Source organism: Neofelis nebulosa, chromosome X (assembly GCF_028018385.1).
Source record: "Neofelis nebulosa isolate mNeoNeb1 chromosome X, mNeoNeb1.pri, whole genome shotgun sequence".
NCBI lineage: Eukaryota > Metazoa > Chordata > Mammalia > Carnivora > Felidae > Neofelis > Neofelis nebulosa.
Window position 1 is genome coordinate 8,706,294 of NC_080800.1, and position 19,677 is coordinate 8,725,970.

General features: G+C 43.0%; 1 long non-coding RNA gene and 1 pseudogene across 1 annotated transcript; both read right to left on the reverse strand.

Annotated features, from left to right (window-relative positions):
• Positions 1-6,733: 6,733 nt before the first annotated feature.
• Positions 6,734-6,855, reverse strand: LOC131503375 (U4 spliceosomal RNA; annotated as a pseudogene).
• A 1,983-nt stretch (positions 6,856-8,838) lies between these two features.
• LOC131501882 (uncharacterized) lies at positions 8,839-19,612 on the reverse strand. Its single transcript, XR_009256916.1, has 3 exons — positions 18,632-19,612; positions 12,970-15,205; positions 8,839-11,355 (listed from the first exon to the last, which is right to left on the reverse strand). It is a non-coding gene; the product is annotated as an uncharacterized LOC131501882 (long non-coding RNA).
• Between the last annotated feature and the right edge of the window lie 65 nt (positions 19,613-19,677).

Below are 19,677 nucleotides of genomic sequence, written 5' to 3' on the forward strand. Positions count from 1 at the left end.
CAGAAAGAGAGGGAGACGCAGAATCTGAAACAGGTTCCAGGCTCTGAGCTGTCACCACAGAGCCCAACATGGAGCTCGAACTCATGAACCGTGAGATCATTACCTGAGCCGAAGTCAGACACTCAACTGACTGAGCCACCCCAATCATTTTCATATATTTCTTTTTTACAACAAGCAATACTAGAAAAAACATTCTCATACTTGTCTCCTGTTACATAAAGTTAAGAATTTTCTAGATATATTCCTCAAAATGGAATTATAGTACATCTTCAGCTTTACCATCTAAGGCCAAATTGTTCTCCAAACCAGATTTGTCCATTTGCACTCCCACTAAAAGCATATAAGAATTCTCCCCAACTGGTATCTTTTCCAGAACTTTGCATTACGTAGCCTTTACATTTTCGCCAATTTGACAATGTGAAATTGGTATTGTGCTTTGAAGATATATTTCCCTAAACACTAAAGAAGTGATACATATTTTAAAATGCTGTTGACTGCCTACTTTTGTTTTAGGTCATTAATCTTCTATTTATTAATTCCTAAGCATTCTCTAAAAATTCACCTCTGGTATCTCTTTCCTCTCTGGTAAGCAAATTCTTCAGGCAGTTTTTAAAATTGACATATATACACATAGAAAAATACACACATGGGGCACTGGGTGGCTCAGTCAGTTGAGGGTCCGACTCTTGACTTCAGCTCAGGTCATGACCTCACAGTTTGTGGGCTCAAGCCCCACATCAGGCTCTGTGCTGACAGCTCAGAGCCTGGAGCCTGCTTCGGATTCTGTGTCTCCCTCTCTCTCTGCCCCTCCCCTGATCATGCACGCGCACATGCGCTCATTCGCCCTCTAAGATAAATAAATTAAAAAAAAAAAACCTTATTAAAAAAAGAAAAATACACAAATAATAAGTGCACAGGTCAGTAAACTTTCACAAAGGTAACCAAGTGGCCACATCACAAAATAGGACATTACCAGCACCCAGAATATCCTCTTTTGTTCCTTCTCACAAGGATAAACACTAGCTCAATTCTTAATACTCTGCGTTATTTTTGTCTGTTTTTGAACTTCATGTAAATAGAATTACCCAGTACTTACTGCCTAGCGTGTGTGGCTTCCATTCAATATTAGCAAGAGATTCATCTGTTTGTTCTCTGTGATATATTGTATTGTATCAATATATCACAATTTATGTATTCAGTCTACAGTTGAACGCTATTTAGACAGCTGACAGTCTAGGAGCTCTTTGCAACTAGGGATTATCGGTCTTTTCCGTTTAAGGCATTCTAGTGAGCATGAAATGATTATCTTGGCAATGTGCATCTCCCTGCTGAAGTTCATCACTTTTCAAATATCCTCTCCCACACCGTGACTTGCTTTTTTTCCACTATTTTTATGCTGCCCTTTGATGAACAGAAGTTCTTAATTTCAATGTAGTACACTTTTTTGTTTTTAATTAGTGCTTGTAGGTGGCAATATTTTGCTACCTCCGAAGTCAGTAAGACATCCTCCTATGCTTTCTTCTAAATGTTTTGTTGTTTTTACCGTTCACATATACATCTACAACACATCTGAGATTGATTTTGGCATATGGCTGAGTGAGAGGGTCAAGATACCTTTTTCATATGGGCATGGAGTTGACTCAGCATCACTTATTTAAAAGACCATCCCTGGGGCACCTGGCTGGCTCAGTTGGTCGAGCATGTGACTCTTGATTTCAGGGTTGTAAGCTCAAGCCCCACATTGGATGTAGAGATCACTTAAAACTAAAATCTTAAGGGGTGCCTGGGTGGTTCAGTCTGTTAAGCATCCTATTCTTGGTTTCAGCTCAGGTCATGATCTCATAGCTTGTGGGTCTGAGCCCCATGTTGGGCTCTGTGCTGACAGCGCGAAGCCTGCTTGGGGTTCTCTCTCTCTGTTCCTCCCCCGCTCACATGCATGCTTTCTCTCTCAAAATAAATAAATAACCTTTAAAATTTTTGAAAATAAACTAAAATCTTAAAAAAGACCACTCTTGCCCAACCACACTGAAGCTATCCCTTTCTCATAATTCAAGTGACATGTGTGGGTCTATTTCTGGACTCTCTTTTCTGTTCAGTTTGTCTATTTTTCTATTCTTTTTTAAAGTTTACTTATTTTGAGAGAGAAAGAGAGAGAGTGTGGGAGGGGCAGAGAGAGAGAGAAAGGGAGAGAGAGAATTGAAAGCAGGCTCCACACTGTCTGCACAGAGCCCAATGCAGGGCTGGAAATCATGAATCATGAGATCGTGACCTGAGCTGAAACCAAGTCGGCCACTTAACTGACTGAGCCGCCCAGGCTCACCTCCATTTTTCTGTTCTTATGTTCACACCACAGTATCTTAAATCCTGCAGCTTTATAATACGCCATGATATCTGACAATATAAATCCTCCAGGTTTGTCCTTGTTCTTCAAAGTTTTCTCTACAATTGCTGACCCTTTTCTTTCACACAAATTTTAGAATGTGTTTGTCAATTTTTAAAAACCTGCCAGAACTGCACTATTCCTCCATTTACTTAGGTCTTTTTCATTTCTCTCAATAACGATGCACTTTTTGCATCTTTTATTAGATTTATTCCAGGTGTCTGACATTTTTTTATGCTATTGAAAATGGTATTTCAAATTTCATTTTCTACTTGATTATTGCTGGCATACAGAAATACAACTATCTTTCTGTGCAACAACCTTACTAAATGTACTTATTAATCCTTGTAGTTTATCTACAGATAGAGCTTTGGAATTTTTTTTTTTTTTACATAGACAATGGTGTCATTTGAGAATAATGATGGTTTTCTGCCCTTGAATCATTTGCCCTTGCCTTACCGTTCTGGCTCAGACCTCAGTACTGAATAGGACTGAGGTACAGTCGGCATCCTGGTCTCATTCCCCATCTCAGAGGAAAAGCTTTCCTAATTCACTGCTAAGTGCAATGTTTCACAATGACTTTTTTCTGCAATGACTTTTTACGCTTGGATCTTTAGTATTCACTAGATGGCTAGTTTGCTGCATTTAAGAAGGTGTTTTTATAAAATGTAACCTTGGGTTTTTTGTTTTAAAAGTCAATACCTGGGGGTACCTGGGTGGCTCAGTCGGCTCAGGTCATGATCTCACAGTTTGTGAGTTCAAGCCCCCCATTAGGCTCTCTGCTGTCAGCACAGAGCCTGCTTCAGATCCTCCATGCCCTTTTTTCTCTCTCTCTTTCTCTCTCAAAATAAATAAACTTCAAGAAAAAATAAACAAAAGTCAACACCTGATAAATTTCTGGCATATGATTTCCATTTTGAGTGTCTACTAAGAAATCTTAACAGGATTTATTTTTTGTTGTTTGGGTATTATCTTTTTACTGTATTTTGAGAAATAAAAATATATAGATTTGGATTTATATCAAAGCTATTCAGGCCATTTATCCATGTTTTTAATTTAAACTGAAATCAAGAGGAGTTTTGAAGGCACTGGAGACAGAGTTCCCCTCAAAGAGGTCCTATTACACAGGGAGAGACTAAGACACAGATACCAATCACACGGCATGGGAAGTTCACTGACATATACACGCACGTGGTCACACACAGAGGGGCAGTTGACATCTGTGAAGACTGCATAAGAGGTGGTGCCTGAACTGAAGCTTAAAAGACAAATATAAGTTAATTAAGCAAAAGGGATGTAGAAATAGAAATATTGCATCAGGAGTAAAAGGCCAAAAGTAAGCAAACAAAACAGCATCATTCATTCATCAACAAAAACTTACTGAAGTTTTCTTCTGTCACAGACGTTGCACGGGGCACAAGGTACTGGTAAGTAAAAATAGATCTAGTCCCTGTTCTCCTATGTAGCTCTAACATAAAGGGTAAGAGGCATTCATAAATGATATATAAGCCTTTTGCCTAAATATCTATTCATTTCTAAACACTTTCTTATAATATAGTCTGTATGTTGTATTACTAAGACAAAAGTTAATAACAGGTGTATTGAATAGCTATAATTTAAGAGTTTCTAATTTTTTTACTGGGAGGTCTCAGAAACTCATTTACAGTTTGGTGGTTCTTAAACAATATTTTCTAAATGAAACTATATTATAAATGATGCTTATCAGGTTTACCCATTGGTCCCCCAAGCCTACTTAATGCCTATTACACATGCTGTAAAGCATTAATAGTCCTATTTCAAATATACTGAATCACCATTATGTCAAGTGAGTGGAAAACTGGAAGGCTCTAGGAATACGCTGTAAAAGACCTGCATCTCACAGAAGGTACAATTTAAAAAAAAAAAAAAAAAGAAGGCACAATTTAGTGAGAGACAAATCACTATACAAATGAATGTATAATGATAATCTCAGATGAACACTAAGATAAAACAAAGGGACCAGTGGACATATAATGAGCACCTGAGCCTACTCCTGAGCTCTGGGAAGACCAACCTGGCAACCAGGCAAAGGGGTAAAGGAATTAATGTTTTCATTTGCGGGGGGCGGGGGGGGGGGATCCTCAGTAGTGGAATCAATGGATCATATGGTAGTTCTAGCTTTAATTGTTTCAGGAAGCTCCATGGTGTCTTCCACAGCGGCTGCACCAGTTTGCATTTCCACCAACAGTGCATCAGGGTGCCTTTGTCTCCACATTCTCGCCAACACTTGTTTCTTATGTTGTTGATATTAGCCATTCTGACAGGTGTGAGGTGATATCTCATTACGTTTTGCTTTGTTTTGTGACAGAAAGAGAGAGCGCGAGAGCACGAGCAGGGGAGAGGGGCAGGGCAGAGGAGAGAGGTAGAGTAAGGCAGAATTTTAAGCAGGCTCCACACTCAGTGCAGAGCCCAATGCGGGGCTTGATCCCATGACCCTGGGATCATGACTTGAGCTGAAATCAAGAGTCAGATGCTCGACCAACTGAGCCACCCAGGTGCCCTGTCCTCTGCACATTTTCAATTGTATTTTTTCCCTGGTGCTGAGCTGTGTAAGTTCCTTGTATATTCTGGATATTAATCCCTTATCAAGTAATGTATGGAATTGTTGAATCATTACATTGTATACCTAAAACTAATATAGCACTGTTTGTTATTTACACTTCGATAAAAAAAAAAAAGGGTGACTAAAGAACATTGTGGCTAGGATGTTAAAGGAACAGGGACAAGAACAGCATACATAATGTAGGAAAGGAGTAGAGTACCATGAGAAAGACCATATCCAGACTACACAGAGTCTTGTGAACCATGTCATTTTTTTCTAAGAGCAAAGGGAAGCCCCTGAGAGATCAAAAACAATGGAGTATCATGGCAGATTTACATATTAAACACCCCATCTCATCTGCACCATGGAGAAAAGACTGTACAGAGTCCAGACTAGAAGCAAGGCATCCGGTTACGAGGTTACCATGCTGATCCAGGAGAAGGGTAGCAGTGGCTCAGACCACTGTGGCAATAGCAGAGATGGAAAAAAATAAAATAAGTTGGACAAGTGTTTAGGTGACAGAACTTGGTGCAGGATTAGTGAGAGGGCAGAGAGAAAGGGGGTGTGAAGGATGACCACAAATTTTTAGAGTTGTTTAGGAAGAACTGATTGAATGGTGAAAGTGAGGAAGAAAAGTGAATAGGTGTTATCCAGACATATGACATGAACGATAGAATGTATAATGATTTAGCCACTGAAATTTACTGAGACACAGCAGCAAGTTTAGGGAGAAAGGTGATGAGTTTCATTTTGGACTCACTGCATTTGAAATATTTTGGGTATTCCATGGGTACAAGACAAGCAGGTAGTTTGAAGACCAGGGTCTGACACTGTGAGTAGAGTGTCTGGAGTAGAGACAAAGGTGTGGGATTCCTGATTTTGCATGTTACAGCTGGCCCCCTCAGTGGGATTGAGATGGGACTCTGGGGGAGTACTATCATTAAGAATTAGGATTGCTGCGGTGCCTGGGTGGCTCGGTCGGTTGAGCATCCAACTCGATTTCCACTCAGGTCATGATTCCAGGGTCGTGAGATCAAGCCCTGCGTAGGACTCCGTGCTAAGCATGGAGCCTGCTTAAGATCATCTCTCTCTCCAACTCTGCCCCTCTTCCCGCCTCGCACCCGCACTCTCCCTCTAAAAATAAAAATAAACGTGTGTGGGACACCTGGGTGGCTCAGTCGGAGGAGTGTGTGACTCTTGATCTCGGGGTTATGGGTTCAAGCCCCACATTTGGTGTAGAGATTAGTTAAAAATAAGATATTTTTTAAAAAAGAATTAGGGCTGCAGGTCTTACAATCTCTAAAATTAGAACCCAACCTCTTTTCAGCCACATGTTTATATAGTCCCTAAGTAAATCTTATCTTGTCTGTGCAAACTCCTCAGGTTTAATTACCACCTTTCCTGGCTGGGTGCTAGTGATTGAGAATCTGATTGAGAATCAGATACACTATTTTCCTCCAATGGAAACCAAGTGCTGAGTAAATAAAAGCAGAAGAATTTAACATTTTCACCTCTTTCTGTTCCTATATGAGAACTGGTCTTTCTCCATCCTCTCTAGCCTCTTCATGCAACAAACCAACATTCATGAGACCGTATGCACAAGCCAGGCTTGTGCGTGCCATGCTCAGAAAACCATGTGCAAACCGGGGATGTGATTTATCATTATACGTAATAATTATTTGCTATTAAACTTTAATTGCACACCCATACAATGAAAAATTAAATCTGGTATAAGGCTTGTTTGTGGACAACCTTGCACCACGCCAGTACCACCTTTGGTAGAATCTTTTATATTTCACATCATCACAGTGGGATATCGGGAAAAGTTTTCAATTAGCAATAATCACAGTTCAGATAAACCTCATTGACTACGATCCCGCCCCTGTACAAAGCTACAATCCTCTACATTTCAAACGTCATAACAAACGTATTTCAAACGTCCAAAATAATTTGGCTCACTTTCCTGCTTTTGCTACATACAAAAATAGTGGCCCTGTCAGCAGGTATTCAGTATGTTGACTATTACATTCATTAGGACTCCTGGTTGCAAGCGGCAAAAACCCATCTGAAACCAACTTCGAGAAAAAAGAACTATTGCCCTTGATAGCCAGGTAGCTCAATGAACCTAAGCAAAAGCCACAGAATCTGAAAAATCAGGGAACCCCACTACCAAGACGCTTTACCCATTGGGATTTCAACTTGTTTCTGCTTCTCTTTATAAGTTAGTTCCACACATTGTTATTGTACATCATCCTCTCCATGGGGTGGGAAAGATGTCACCCCAGTCAGGTTTTGGCTACTTCCTTTCCACTCAGGTTGCTTTCTCCCCATGTTCAGGTAGCAAGAACAAGGAATGATTCTGTTTGGTGGGGAGACACGATATTTCACTGGGCCAGGCCTGGGCCAGAGAGAGAGATTTGCCACCACAATAAAGAATATGGCAACTCTTTTGAGGTCTATCAAAGAAAATCATTACCATACAATCCAGTCATTACCATACAATCCACACAACAGTGATGTTGAAAATCTAATCTTTTGGGTGGCATGAAACAAGCTGTGGCAATACCTCAGAATCATCCTTCTGAATGTTAATTCTCATTGGGGACTATTGTGCGCATAGGCAGAGTAAGATTGGAGGTGGAAGCCTCAATGTCCCCGAGCATCCCTAAAATATCGTATTTGTAGTAAATGTCAACCTCTAAAAAATGAGATATGAAAATCATTTTCAGTTACTTTTGAACCCAAACTTGCCAAGTTTAGTCTAGATTTTACTACATGCAAGACAAGTTTAATAAAGAGTAATCTAAACCAGTAACTTTTAATTTGGTGAACAAGCTAATTTTTTCATGATCCATTAATCACATACTCATATGGTATTCTCTTCACAAGATTCTGTTTTTTAAAAATAACATCAGGGGCGCCTGGGTGGCGCAGTCGGTTAAGCGGCCGACTTCAGCCAGGTCACGATCTCGCGTCTGTGAGTTCGAGCCCCGCGTCGGGCTCTGTGCTGACAGCTCGGAGCCTGGAGCCTGTTTCCAATTCTGTGTCTCCCTCTCTCTCTGCCCCTCCCCCGTTCATGCTCTGTGTCTCTCTGTCCCAAAAATAAATAAAAAACATTGAAAAAAAAAAAATTAAAAAAAAAAAAAAATAACATCAGCATGACATCTTATAAACATTAATTACAGATTTGAGTAAAGAGGAAGTATACCTCTAGCCATGATTCCTGGGAGAACTGAAAACTAATGAACATTTACTGTAGCTCAATTCTCTTTACCGGGCCTTCTTCAAAAACAAAAAATTATAGAGACCAAAAAGCCATTTTCCAAACATGATAAAACCAAACAACACTGTTTGCAAGATTCACTTACTGGAATGGGAACACTTAAGTGATCAAGAACCTAATACATTTCATAATACGGTTAACAGCAAAAATGTACAGCTTATGTGAATTTTGTTTCCTAGTCAAGGTTCACCAGTAATTCAAAATATACAATTAGTTTTATTACTCACATTACAAAGTCATTTTTATGTAAAACTAGCCTAGAATGTGTTTTACACCGAAATGTCATCTGAGTCTTAAGTAAAGTAAATTTGAGATGAATTAGACATGCAGTGCTCCCTTTAAAATTACTGCACCAAACTTCAATTAGGCTTTAATATTCCAGAGGCCTTGGCATGTGGACTCTATTATGTAAGTCAATTTTTTTAAACACTGATTTGGTATTTTGGACCTTGTATAAAACTATTTTCTATAAATTTCTCTGGAATTCCAACTCTAAGGAGACTTTTTATTTATTTATTTTACTTTTTAAAATTTATTTGAGAGAGAGAGAGAGAGAGAGAGAGAGAGAGAGTGTGTGTGTGTGTGTGTGTGTGTGCGCGCGTGCCAGTGGGGGAGAAGGGCATAGAAAGAGGGAGAGAGAATCTTGAGCAGACTCCACGCCCAGCATGAGCCCAATGCAGGGCTTGATCCCATGACCTGAGTCGAAATCAAGACTTGGACACTCAACCAACTGAGCCTCCTAGGCGCCCCTCTAAGGAGACTCTGAATCTGGCCATTGTAGCTGATCTGACTCTCAATATCATGAAGACTGAAACGATTCTCTGACTGTAAGCTCCGTGTCCTTTTCTCATGCAAACGATATCCTGTGCAAGTGTGCATTTGATATATCACAGGTGCAGAGAGCATAGATGACATGGTAGTGTAAAGACGGACATTTGAAACCCCTTTAGATTTGTGCATGCCTTTTTTGAAGCTTGTAAAACTTGCTGGAATGTTAACAAGTAAACTGAGAAAGTAGCAGGACATGGGAACTGCAATCAGAATGACGCAATCATTGACGTGTCTCCTTGGACAAGTCCTTCACTGTCCCCGTGCCTTAGTTTTGTTTTTAAGTGGAGATAATAGTAGTTACATCAGAGGCTTGTTTGTGGCAATAAATAAAATGATGAATGAAAAACCTGGCATGTAGCCACTTCATAAATAGTTACTGTTATTATTTGGTTCTGTTACAAGGAGTAAGCCTCAGCTTTGAGCATTTAATATTAATTTTGGTTGAGAAACAAAAGTTATTTTTTGGATTTATCACTAGGGACAAACCTAATGCCAACAGTGACTTTACTCAAACTTGCCAATGGATGTATATAAATGTAAAATGTCCAGAAGGAATGTTAAATAGCCATGTCCCACAGTTCTGGATTCCTGAGAACCCAATTCCATGGTGGGTGTTGGCCATTAATATTCTTGATCACACAACAGGAAAGTCTGATGAGCATCTGCCTCGGTTTACCCCTCAAAATGCTAGGCTTAGCCTGTGCAATGAGTTCAAATTCCTCAGGTGCCTGGATGGCTCAGGTGGTTAAGCGTTTGGCTCTCGATTTCAGCTTAGGTCATGATCTCACAGTTCATGGTTTTGAACTCATCATCAGGCCCTGCGTTAACAGCGCGGAGCCTGCTTGGGATTCTCTCTCTCCCTCTCTCTCTCTCTCTCTCTCTCTCTCTGCCCCTCCCCACGCAAACACATGAGCTCTCTCTCTCAAAAATAAATAAACATTAAAAAATAAAAAGTTCCTCAGGTGAGCAGAAATCCAAATTGTGTTTTGTAATGCCTTTTGTTGCTACTGTATCATTAGCAGTTTTTCCATGTCAATAAGTATCATTTTACAACATGATTTTAAATGGATTCACAATATAGATGTGCTGCTATAATTTGTTTCAGATTTGTGCTTGGCTTCTAGTTCAGGCAAGGCACCTTGTATATCCTTGCTACTTACAAAGTGACCTTGACTTGAGTCTTAATGCCTAGGCACAGCCTTATGGTTTTGTAGACCTGAGTGGTTAAGACATCATGGGCTCTGACATCAGTCTGAACTCACAGCCCAACCTTGGAAAAATTGGTTAGCAATGCCGGTGCCGGTTTGTACATCTGTTAAATAAGGATGATCATAATGCCACCTCATAAGATGGGGGTGATTCAATATGAATATGTAAAGTACTTAGCACAATGCCTAGCACAACAAAAACACTCAAATCTTAACTACTGACAAAAAAAAAAAGAAGAAGAAGAAGAAAAAAGCAGCCTCTGGCACCCATAAGCTAGCCAGGCCTTCCCAGCTGCTTCTGGCTGTTTTCCTACTCACCATAAACGATGTCACAGAGTATTAGACAAGCCCACTTTAGTGACCGCGGCCAGTAGGTGACCCACTCTATAATCCTGCCTGAACACGGACAAAACACAAACGTTGTCCAAACCACAAATGAGGAAACAGCCCTTCTCCCAGCCAATGAGCGGCTGCTGCTTCCTTGCCCGTTACAGCCTCAGCATTACTCTGGTGTCCTCCTAGGTAAGATGTCCTCAAATATCCAACCAGAAAAATCCCTTCTTATTGGCAGCATCCAATGCAAAGCCAAGCCCCAGTTCCTTACCTCCTCCCCGAATAACCTAACACAAGCCCCAATTCTCTACTAAGCCCTTTCTAACCTCCTCACCGAGGGAGACGCCTCACAGCTCTGCAAGGTATACATTCTCCCTGGCCGCAGCGCAGGATAAACCCACCTTGTTCCACTCAAGCTGAACGAGTGTGTTCCCGGTGGTCTTCAGCTGGAGGACACTGCTGGTATTATTCTGGAACCCTTTCTTCATAATGGAACTACAATGTAGGAAGCTTGTTTTCACCTTGGAACTACATCCGTGTATCATTTGGAAAAGCAGAGGTAGGAGCCAAGAAGCAAAGGTCATCTCCACTTGACTTGAGAGAAGCATCAACACAGATTAGGGATTAAGAAGCACTGCAAACTTTCGGCGCCTGGCTGGTTCAGTCGGTGGAGCATGCGACTTGATCTTGGGGTTGTGGGTTCGAGTCCCACGTTGGGTGTAGAGACTAAACATAAAATCTTTAGAAAAAAGAAGAAGCATTGCAACTTTTGTAAAAGGGTCACAACTTTTTATCAGAATATTGTTTAACCACAAAACAGATTGTTAGAATGTTGGCCTGCATATTACTCAAGACTAAAAAGTTTTAAGTGTCTAGCTGTTAAGGCCGTAGGTTGTTCCTAATTTATAAATGGCTTGTTCTAGAAATTCACTTAAAGTTCGTTGGTAACAGAGCTTCCAATTTAAACCATATCATAAATGATCATTAGGTTTACTGTTCATCCCCAAAGCTTATTTATTCCTGAATACATGTGAAGTACTATTTCAAATGCACCGTCATTTATGCCTTACTGTCCAGGTAAAAATGCATTCTCACTGTGGGACTTCCGTCTCACCAATATAGCCAAAAATAGCAGTGTATATCATGCTAGGTGCCAGTAACTTAAGTTCCTACAAATGTAGAAACGGTATGCCCAGGACAGGGTTTATCAGAGTGCATAGCAAGAACCTTGGAGTTAAAGCGGCAGGGATGGTTAATTCGGTGAGTCGGCCGCTGAAAAATGTATCAAGGAGTCGAGTGAGCGAGCCCACCCCTAGCTCTCTGCCCTTGTAAGAGTATCATAGCGGGCTGCCGCGCTTAGCCACGTTCCAGCACAGACAATAAATCCCAGAGAGGAAGACGAGACTTTATGCCAGAGCGATCCCTTCCTGAGGCAGGGGAACCTTCTCTTAGAGAAATGCTCCCTCCTCCTACAATTTCCCTCACCGTGCAAACTTCTCTCATTGGCCCAGGAGTGTATCACATGACCATGCTGAAACTGACCACCGCAAGAGGTAAAGTTCTCAGAATCACCTGGGAGCTTTGGAAACAAAATTCCAATTCTCAGCAACAGTAGGTTTTAAAAGTTCCCCAGCTGTTCCAAGAGTATACTTAGAAGCCAGGCCTACTGCCCTAGCCTCATCAAGTTTCACCCCTGCCTGGGCTTTGGAGCTCTGCCAGCAGCCATGGCGCAGGGAACAGCTAAGGCCATGGGTGACCCACGAACTACACCTAGCACGCGGACACACCTTTTGCTATAGCTAAGAAATGGGGTGTCTGCAGCTCGGTCCATCCGCTAGAAGAAGAAAGTAAAAAGATTTGTTATAAGAGATCTGACGCCTATCTTAATCCTTAATCCCCTGGAAAAAGTGGAAAATGAAGAAAATACCTTATAAACTTCCGCTCCTGAGTGTTGTTAAACATACAAGCCTGTAGACCGAGGTGGCTGTAAGGCTGTGGCACCTTACGGAAGCAAAGCAAAATCTAAGTCTCTAAATGCCTCAAGGTTATGAACTCAAAACGCTACGAACAACCAATCACAAACAGCCAACGAGGCTTGAAGCGATAGCCCATCCACCGTCTCCTGGCTTTGCTTCTGCCTTTCCTCCAGAAAATCTCTCGCCGGAGCTCCGGTCCGCGGAGCCCACCCAACCACTTCCGGTTCGGTGCTGCCACATTCAAAAGGACTTCGGCTCAAATAAACCCTTAACATTTTTCATATGCCACCGTTTATGTTTGAAGAGTTCTCATCTCAGAGCAGGGAGCCGGAGGAGGCCCCCCACAGCCCCCAGCAGCCCTGAGCAAGGAGAAGTACCTGCTGAGCCCCTCGAACTCGCTGCTCTGTAGGGATGGCGGGCAACGCCCTCGGATCCGGGTTCTGGCTCTGCAGCGGCACCTGCAGCTTCCCACCTCATGAGCTTTCAGGCGTTCATGGCTTATTTGAGCATTTCTTTTTCCACACGGCTCCAGAAAGTGGCTGGCGTTGGACTGGGTCCGACTTCAAAACCAGACCGGGTGCCGGGCGGACGGGTTCCGCCCTAGAAACTGGTCCCGGAAAGGACTGGGTCCGCCTTAGAAACTGGGCCGGGTCCTGTGGGACACCTCAGCTGGATAAAATTTTGTCTTAAGGCGGAACAAGTAATAAAGATAATCTTCAGTTACAGTGAAGAACTTTTAACCATCTTAGATAATATTAACAATTTACAAGATGCCCTAAAGAAAAAGGGGGCTTCACACTCACTGTAAAGGGGAGACAGAGGGGTGCCCGGAGGCTCAGTTAGGCATCTGACGCTTGATTTCCACTCAGGTCATGATCTCAGGGTTCATGAGTCCGAACCCTATGTTGGGGCTCTGCGATGGCATGGTGCAGCCTGCTTGGGATTCTCTCTCCCCCTCTCTCTCTGCCCCTCCCCTGCTAGCCCTCTCACTCAAAAATAAATGAATAAACTTAAAAATAAAGACAAAATTCTTTTCCTCCTCTACACTTTCTGGCGACCAGCATAAGACCCGCAGGGCCACCCCACTCACTCTGGAGCGTACAGACAGCATCATGGGAAAACTGGCACAAGCCAGCAAAGGGTAAGAATTCTTACCAAAGTCAACTCTCCCAGACCTCTGTTGCCTGGTTGAGAGAAAGTAAATTTCATGTTTTCCCTTCCTTTCCAAATTCAGATTGGCAGAAAATATATCAGTTATTCATCCTTTCTCTCCCAACGACAGGTATTGTGGCCAGATAAGGCTGGGCAGAAATGCGGATGGCATTCCATTTGCAGCTAGGGTCCTACCAACTGTTACCATACCCCAGCAATTGCGGCTCTCAGGGGGACTGTCCAGGTCTTTCTCTCTATTGGGTATTTTTCACAGTGGCTCTGGATTTGGGTAACTAGTATCATCTGCACCTCTTTGAGAACCCCTCTTAGCTCCATGGGGTGGTTCAATACTGCCAGAAATATTTACTGTTTGCTCCAGCTGAAACCTGACAAGATACTCAAAAGGATTGTTTTAAGTAGCTCTGTGGTCATAAATGAGCCAAATTGGAAGGTGATATTCAGAGCCTGATAAGAACTTTTTTAGGCCTTCTCCCCTAAGCTAAAACAAAAATATTTGCCCAGAAGAAAGAAAAGCATTCTAAAGGCACTGTGGAAGGATTTACTAAAATGTTGTAAAGAAACCCAGCTGTAAATCTAGAACATACAAATCGCTTGATTTGTTGCAGATCTTCTTCCTGATACAAAGAAGCAAATGGAGGCTCCCGTACTTCCATGGCTGGGTCAGTGGCTACATATTCAGATTGCAACCTTATTCTATGAAGAATTAAAAACAAATGCACTACAGTATCAGTCTTTCTAAGAACAGAAATGCAGCTCTAGAAACAATACAAGGCCCACCTATCCTCTCTACCAATCCCAAATCCTCTCCTATTCATCTCAAAAGGCTTGCACATATTGTAAAAGATCTGGCTTTAAGAAACAAAAGCTCCTCTTGGAGAAACATTTTTTCTCTGTGCCTTTGAGATGCAAATGTTCTACCTAGTTTTCTCTAGGAACTCAGAGCCATCTCTTGAAGTACTGACTTCGGGGAGATAATTCTTATCAGAAAAACAAAAAAGAAGCTATTTGGAAATTAGGTGAATGAATCCAGAAATATTAATAAAAGCTCTAGCCATCGGAGCAAGTAACCTTAACTTATTCCATCTGCCAGAAACACAATTTAGATACAACCATTCTTTTTAAACTAGTGAGTTTTGGGGTACCTGGGTGGCTCGGTTGAGCGTCCAAAATAAATAAACATTAAAAAAAATAAAAGCTAGTTTAAGTTTGTCGGCTTAATTAAAACAGGCATGTCTTCAGAGTTACCAGCATTAAACAGAATACTTCAATTCTACCTAGGTTTACTAAAAGTCAAATAAGCTAATATGTTATCTGTGTTACATAATATGTCAGCAAGAACGGTTAACTGGGGCTCAGTCAGTTAAGCATCTAACTCTTGATCTCAGCTCAGGTCTTGATCTCAGGGTCGTGAGTTCAATGAGAATGAAATGGAAATGAAGCCTAGTTAAAAAAAAAAAACAAAAAAAAAACAATGGTTAGCTGTTTAACATCTCATGAAATTTTCATAAGCACAGTAATCTAAATATAATTGTTAAGAACAAGTGAATTAAATAAATGTAAGTGAAAGTTTTAAAAGATATTTTTCAACAATAAATATGGTTTGTGGTAGGTCTACTTAAGATAGTTGCCAAAATCTTGAGAACTTGAAACCTTAGTTATACTGAGATAAGTTAAATGAGGGCTATTCATTGAATATCTCCATCATCCCAAATATGATAAAATACTAAAACAGCAAATACTGAACATGGGTTTATCCACTTTTGCCTTTCTTTTACAGAGGAACTAAATATATTGGGATCTATTAGTAAATATCTTTTGTGCCACACTGAAAATTTTACTATGAGAAAGAAGGTACTTCTAGAAATTGTGAAATGTATTTATAAATTTCCCGAATCCATAGAATGCTAGCGTAACAGACAGTCACATCGCTGACTTCTTAGTTTTCACAAGGAATAAAGGATCCTAAGGGGTAAGAATTCTAATCAACATAATTAGCAATTACAACTACTTAGGAATAATAAGGGTGCAAGGAAACCACTGGGTCTGTCTGTAACCTGAACTGGGCCCTGAACTCTCCTAGTTTCCTCAAATGCCTGGCTACAACTCTCCAGACTGACATTTCCCATTTTCTCCCACCCTTCTGACTTGGAATCACTAAGCACAAAGACTGCCCTGGAACCTCCCTGGAAGAAACCATCCCAGGTCCTTCTCACTGCCGACACCACAGCCAAACTTCAGGGACTGGAACCCTGTGTCCACAACTCCCTCATTAAAAAGGGCTCCCCCAGACTCTTGGAACCACACACCGGCTGCAGACCTAAAATTAAAGTTGATTAGGGAGGTTCCTCCCCAGAAGCAGATGGCATCTTGAGGTGGACAGTTCCTCCAAGATCATGGCTCAAGAAGATCTTCATCTCCAATACGAAACCTTTATTCCTTTTGCCTTTCTGCTACTTGCCTCTCCTCCCTGAGAATGCACAGGAAGATGATGCTCTTTAACTCTGGCAACGATCACTGAATGTACTGCTAAGGCCATAGCTACACAACAAAGTCTCTGGACTTTCTTGCTAAGATGGTTTCAGATAATAGAACTGCTTTAGCTTACTTCTTGGCTGAAAAAGGAGGAGCTTGTGCCACAGCAAATACCTCCCACAATACCTGGATCAACACCTCTGGTGTTGCAGCAAATATGATAAATTAACACATCAGCCACTTGGCTAAAACAGCTTGATGTCCCTTCTTTGATTTATCTGATACCAATTGGTTTGGCTCATGGGGGCCCTGGCTAAGGCTTCTGTATAGTTGTCATCGTAATGTCCCTTGTACACTATGTTCTCTCAAATGCCTTAAATGCATGTTCACAGCCATCAGCAGTACATACATCGAATGGTCTCACTGGGCTTGGAGAACCAGAAACAAGATAAACGAGGAGATGAACAGGAAAAACATTTATTCCATGGATCTGACATCATAACCCAGGAGTTTCACAGTGAGACAAAGAGCAACTTTGATGGTGGCCGAGAGTGGCACTAATACCAAAGTTCTGGTCACTCCTTCACGTAGAAGATGACCAAAAGGGGGGAATGGTTAATTCAACAAGGAGGCTGTTAGACTGAGGTAAGGCTAATGCCTTGGCAGCCTGAAACGTAAGCCTGTGAATGTCTCAATGTTATGAAATAAAATACTAAGGATAGCCAATCACAGCCAACCAGTCTTTACACTGTAGCCAATCAATAACTTCCTTATTTCTGCCTTTTCTCTATAAAGTCTCCCTCTGAGCTCCTGACACTGAAGTGCTCTGAGTGCTTCTGGTTTGGCACTGATTCCGACTGATTTTTGCCTGAATTCTTCAAGATGCTTAATATGTTTCAGTGTATTATTTAACAAGGGAGACTTCCTCTCTGGAGTCTTTTCTGACACTCTCCCTCCTCATAGGGAGATGTAAGCACCTGTGTCTGCTCTCTTCCGTCCTGCTCTGTCAGAGAGCACGTGTGACGTTTGCATTTATTTGTATGCTGCTGTGCCCCTCCTGAAATGTGTCTTCTTCAAGGCCAGGGTAATATCTGCATTCTACTTTGTGCGTCTAGCATCCAGTACACAGGAGGCCCCATAAATCTTTGTTGAGTGGGGCCTCCTGGCTGGCTCAGCAGGTAGAGCATGTGACTTGATCTCAGGGGTCTGAGTTCAAGCCCTCACACCCGGGCATAGAGATTACTTTAAAAAAAAATACATTTGTTGAATGAATTAGGTAGAGGAGAAATGGCCAAGCAGTGCCTAATATCAATGACAAGTGTTTATCCAAAACCTATTATATGCTAGGCCCTACGCAAATGCAAGTACATGGAGTAGATTTAATCCTGAAACAACCCGATGAGGTAGGAGCCACTATTACCTTTAAATGTAAGAGAACTGCATCTCACAGAGACTAATCACTTGTCTAAGGTCACAAACTAGCAGTGACAGGTGTGGCACTGGATCACAGAGCCCACCAAGCCCTTTACCTTTACACTCAAGAGGGAGAAGGATGCTTCACCCACATTAAAGGAGAAGGCTTCTATAGTGGTTCCTAATCTAGAGAAGGCCTGCAGAGGGGACTGTCATTGGTGGGATTTGTAGCTTTGGGGATCCTGGAGGCTTCTGCATTCTTGGATTGTTTAGGGGGAACAGGGAAGAAGGTGTGGCTCAAGGACATAAGAAGGGGTGGAAACGGAGAGACAAGAAAGGATCTAAAGTCTTGCCCTGCAAGGTTAGAATCTGAAGAGGAAACCTCCATTCTCCCACAAGAAACATTTTTTTAAAAGCTAATATTCAGTTGTGGTTTAGCCATGGCAATTACTTGTGCCCTGGAGCTTCCCCTGTCATTTATGGGGAACATCACCATCAAGGGCTCATTCCTAATAAACCACAACCTGAAGAATCACAGCTCCAGTTCTGGTCCACCACTGTATCGTCATTATAGACATAGGTCACTATCTGTCCATTTTCCCCCAACCTGTCCCTCTCACAGCCCTTATTCTGGCCAATGGATCTATTGCTTACTCAAATCATTAGGCCAGAAAATCTGGACGTCTCTTGAGATTTCTCCTTTCCTCTCCCCCATCACATCCCATGGGTGACTTGAGTTTTGGGGATTCTATTTCATAAATCTGTAATCTGTTTATTTGTTAAACATTTATTGTGTGCCAGGAAGATGCGGTAATGAACTGGATGAGATTCATCCAGTTCCCCGCAGCTCTGCCCTCCCAGCTTCAAAGAGATGGGCATCTTATGGAGGATATTTTGCAAACGAACAGCCCATTGTACGGCGGAGTACAGTAAACACAAGAAACGGAGAAGTAGAGGGCTGGGAAGGGGTATGTAATTCACCTGGGGAAGCCCGAGGATTGTTCTCCTGACAGTATCCAAATTGAAATGTGAAGGATGTCTACCAGGAAACCCAGTGAAGCGGAGGACAAGTGCAAATTTCTGGAGGCCAGAACAGAGCCCAGAGTGTGGAGAACCGGCAGTTCACCACGACATCAGAGTCTCAAAGCTGGTCTCTAGGCCGGTCTCAATCCAGTAACTACACTACCCACTTTCCACCCCCCAAAGAAAGCAAAAAACCCGGCACCGTCCTTCCCGTGCCTGCAGGTTTGCCCTTCAAGAGTCTCGGAGCACTTGCCATAGGTTCATCAAAGATGTCCTGAGCACCCCCTCAGCGCAGGTACCTTCCAGGACCAGCCTCACAGTACTTTCCCCCTTTAGGGAGTATTCAATGTATTGCACCAGACCTCGAGGGAGGAACTCTTGAGTGCTGGGGGTTGAAAGACCACGCTGGAAGCGGGACTTAAAGATGTTAATGACCAGGCAAGGACTCATGGGCCTCACTGCTCACCCGCTGTCACTGGAGGGCTCCAGGTCTGCCACTACCTTGTCCCAACCCAGCTATGCCCCAGTGCTTTCTTCACTCCCCCTTCCTTCGCATATATACACCCGACTCCGGCCAGACGTCCTCCTCGCGTTGCCACACTCGGCGGCGCGCAGCTCTGCTAAGATGGCCCACGCGGCGCGGCCAGTGGCTGCTGGAGGGCAGCGGCCGGCAAACCTGCCCGCCGCCAGTGCCCACCCCAGAGAGGCTGTCTCCTGGGCGCCTGCCACCCCCGGGCCAGCCACCTTTCCCACGAGGGCGGGAGGGGCCGTTCTGCCGAAAGACCACCGCCGAGGGCAGCGATCCCCGCCGCAGCCTTCACCGGGCCCGGCGGGGACTCGCGGAGACGCGCTCCGGCGGGAGCGCGCGCGCCCGGAGGCTCCGAGGTCCGGCCGCGGCGCGGGGCGGGCCGAGGCGGGACTGAGGGCGGGGCGGCCGCAGCCTCCGCCATTCCCCGCTCCCTCCCCCCACCCCCGCCGAGGCGCGCCACCTCCCCGCCCCCACC